A 4,577-nucleotide genomic window follows, 5' to 3' on the forward strand; every position below is an offset into this window, starting at 1 on the left:
AAAAGGTGCCAACATCAGCTTTTTAAATCCGGGAAAAAAAAAAAAAAAAAAATTCTTACTAGATGAAACACTTTTAAAAGAAAAAAGTACAATAAGAAAGTTCAAGGGTATATGTGTGTTCAGGATGATGTTTAAAATCATCACATCTCATTGTAGAAAATATAAAAAGTGTCAGGTAAGCCTAGAGAGCAACATTACTTATAGAAGTTATGCAGATATAACCACACCTGAATACCAGTGGGTACTTGTATTAAGTGACTGCCTTGGGGACTGTGAAGCATAAAATCATTCCTAACAGAGCTGCCATCTGAATATTGTAATACTGTTCTTTAATTTGCTGTACATGGTTATTCAAGTGGACAGCCTGCCCTATGCATCTTTCTTTCATATAACATTATGGCTTACTCTTGATAGTACACGAGTGGATTGGACTGGTGGCAAGAGAAGAGTAGTGTTGCCTGAATTACAGGCTAACTGATAGGTTGGCTACTGCTAAAAGTGGCAAGAGACAGGTTTACAGCCTGACCTTTTACTGCTTACATCTCAAAGCACAAATACTTATCTCAGTATTCATCTAGCTACCAGAAACAGTGATATACAGATCCTTACCTATACCAGCTGCAGAGACTCAGGAGTGGGGATGTGGGTGGCATGCAGACTTCTTGAATTTGCTGAGTTCTTTATATTTCTCTCCAGTCTATCCCCTATATGTATAGATGGGTTGTTCTAATATTCTAATAAACATTATCTGATAATGGTTTCATTCTAATTTGTCTTACTGAAACCTTTGAAACTAGAATAAACCAGTTCTCTTGTGGACATGGAACATGTCAATTATTTTAGGTCCCGATTAAAATTACAAATTCTGGAAGGGAGGATTTTTATGCCCTTGCTTCATCATCATGGAAAATTGGTTGCCACCACCCTGGGTTTTCTTCCCCCACTTTGGTTCACTGACAGCTGCTTTCTTTTACAATTTATCTATGAAATTTAACAGATATTTATTATAGAAAAATTACAGATAATGAATTTGGTTACATTAAACACTACTACTAACATTTTAAAGCTAAAGCTATGATATAATATTTGGATTACCTACTTTAAGGTCAGTTCTTCCATAATGTCTCCTTCCAGGCCTTGTGGTCCATTTAATTTAATCTAGTTTTTGGTTTAGCTGGACATGCTGATTTCTTCCTTTATATTGCTAATCAGATTGGTTATGTCTGTAAATGGGTTTAATATACGGTTAACTCAGACATTTGGGCCTTCTACTTTAGCCACACAGCTTGGCCTAGGCCCTTTGAAAATAGCCAGGGGTGGCAACAGTACTGAATATATTCAATTATAACATCAAGGATTTGTGATCTGTGGTAGAGACTAGCAGCCTTTAACTCCTTTGCCAGAGTACTGTTAAGTACACAATACAGAGAGTGTTCTGGGGAGAGGGCTATCTGATCAACTATTCTTTCTAGTTTCTGTACCAGCTTTAAGGTGTTTTGTGGCTAGGGCTAATCAGATAATGAATTGTATGCGATGTAATGATGAAAACTGATTCAAGAGGAGGAAGCAGACTCTTCCTTACCTAATATCTATTTAACTTTGGTAATGAGATCTTCTCAGTCTTAGATGTAGCCATTCCCTCCATGACTAGCAAAAGCCAGTGGAAAGTGTCTAGATCTGTGGTTGGCAGACGGTATCTCTTGGTTATAGTAGAAAATCTGTAGTCAGTTCCTGAAGGAACTGGTTCAAGGTGACCTCACCTGATGTTAATCTTATCAACTACTGTTTTAAAATCTTCCCATTTTTGGAGCAGGTCACTGAAAGAAAGGTACATGAGACAAATCTCACAGAAACAACTTCTTCCAATATCTATATCTTTACCATCTAAGTTTCAGCTTTAATTGTGACAAAAATGGCAAAATTTGTGCTGGCAGGTGATCTAACAGAGAAAAAGATGCTAGTATTTGCTAAATGCTAATAGTAATACTAATGTGTTAGCAGCTTCCAACACAGTGAATCAGAAAGTGCTGTTGACACACACGTAGATGGTTAAACAGCGTTATTTGGAGATGGCTTTACATATTTCTTTAGTAGTATTCTCAGCTCCATGAAAGTCAGCTGCTCTTGCTCTTCTTTCTCGACAACTTTTCCAACAGACCCTGGCCAAAAGTGAGGTAGGAAGGACTGCAGGATGCTTTGGACTTTACTGAAAGCAGTTATTTGGTAGGGGTGCACTAATAAATATTTTCTTGGCTGATACCGATATCCAATTATTAACCAGTCATATTAACTGATTTACAGGAATGCAGCATCCTGCAGGTAAGTCTGGTGGGGGAAGGGACACAGGGGAGGAGGATGGGGGGCAGATTGAGGCCTCCATAGAGTGAGGGAGTGGGGCAGGGGCAGGTGCTGCCCAGTCAGGGCAGTGAATGGAACCTCAGGGCTGGAAGCGGGACACAGCCGCAGGCAGCTCATCCAGGGGGAATAAGGGTGGCTCCCTGCTGCTGCATATACCCTCAGGTAAGACATGGGGGGCATGTGGCCCCCCAGATTTGTGCACAGGTGAGGGAAGGCTGCCCATTGCAGGCTCAGGGCCAGGGGACCTGTGGGGGGCTGAGCCAAGGCTGTGCTTGGAGTGGGTGGGGGCAGAGCAGGCAGTGATGGCACTGGGAGGAATGGCTACGGGAGGGGCTCCTGACCCTGGGGTCCCATTCACTGTCCTGGGCTGGGCTGGGCAGCACCCACCCTTGCTCCACTCCCACCGTCACTGTGGGGGCCTTGAAGAATTTAGAAGAACTAAAGAACTGAGAGCGCTGCAAACAAAAAATGCAGGAATTGCTAAAGGAAGCCAAAGAAGAAAGACAGCTATGAAAAGCATTGGATGAGACAAAGCAGGAGCTGGAAAGATGGTTTAACAGTAAAAGGAAAGAAAATATTTTTAGCACAAGCACCGTGGGTAGAAGAAAATGAAGCGCGTTCCTGATATATTTTGGCTAGAGTGAAGGTGGTGAAGGGAGGGCTAAAAGCTGTATAGATAGAAGGTGGAGCCCAAACAGAAAAAAGCAGGAGGAGATGTTGGGAGCAACGAGGCGTTTCTATGAAGAACTGTACCAGAAGAAGGAAGGAGACAGAAAATGAAGAAAAACTAAAAGGAAGAGGCAATACGGAAGACAGGAAAAAAAAGGTAAGTAGGGGTGGACAATTATTTTGACTGGAGGGCCACTTAATGAGCTTCAGTGAGGTGTTGGGGGCCACACACATACAATTAACGATGAAGATATTTCACCAAATTATAGATAAAAAGCAAATCATATGCTAAAACATAAATCAAGCATCTACTATAATAAAATTAAAATATTTAAAAAAATATTTTTGTCTTATTTATGTTTTTGTTTGAGTAGTATATAGAGGGTGTGTACATGGGTGGGGTGTGTACAGAGTGCATGCTGTGTGGGGGATATGAGGGGGGTTCCCTACAGAAAGCTTTGCTCTTCCCTCCCTTCTCCCAAGCCCTTGGTGGGAAGACATAAGCTCTTCCTGCCATGGGGCGCAGAGGGGTGAGAGGGTGAAGAACAGCCATGGGCCCATGGCACCAATGCATGACTGCCTGCACCCATGGTGCCTTCCTCCCTCTTACTTGGCCCCAAGGTGGGGCAACCAGGCCAGAGCAGGGCACAGTGTGGTGGAACTATAAGTCCTGGCAGTCTCAGAGGCTGCCATGGCTGCTATTAGAAGGTGGTGAGCAGGTGAAGTGACAAGATCCTGGAACGCTTGGTACCACAACTGCCCTGCTCTCCCTGGGCTGCCACAGAATGATTCACTTCAGTCTGTTGCACAGGGTGACCCCTCCTAACCCTCCACCCCTCTCCCCCAGCTTCCCCAATACCAAGGCATGGATAGAGCCTCTGCTGCAGCTACACAGGCTGGGTGGACAGTGCAGAGGCAGGAGGGCGGTGGTGATGGCAGGGAGCCAGCAGCACAGAACATGCTGCAGCGGATCAGGCTGCTGGACCATCTGAGCCCAATTTGCCCAAGGCCTACTGCGTGGAGCTGGCTGTGGGGGTGGGATTGCTTCCACCCAACGTTTCCCACAGCACCAGAGGCAAGAGCCAGAGTCTCTGCCCAGGATGCCCGCTCACAGCCTGGACAGAATCAATTGGTGGGCCAAATATGGCCCACAGGCCGTATTTCACCCACCCCTGATTTAACATGGAAGACTGCTTAAAAACTTTAAGAGAGGAAAACTGACAGGAGCAGATGACTACCCACAGAATTTTACGAGACATTCTGGCCATGGACAGATATAGTTTTTCAAAGGAATAGTGGGGGGGAAAAAAAAAAGAGAGGAATGGAAGGGTTTTACAAGTGGAACAGCAATTTCATTATTCAAGAATGGGTGGAAAGCATCTAAAGAGATGGAGACTAATTATCCTGCTAAATACAGACTACAGGTTATTGGCAAAGACAACTACTTTGAGAATCTAGAAGAACCTGACCAAAAAAATACAAGAAGATCAAACCTGCACAATCCCAGACAGGAGAATTTCTGACTTGATCCAGCTGATGAGAGATACACT

Source organism: Gavialis gangeticus, unplaced genomic scaffold, assembly GCF_001723915.1.
Source record: "Gavialis gangeticus isolate Ggan-Ray unplaced genomic scaffold, GavGan_comp1, whole genome shotgun sequence".
NCBI lineage: Eukaryota > Metazoa > Chordata > Crocodylia > Gavialidae > Gavialis > Gavialis gangeticus.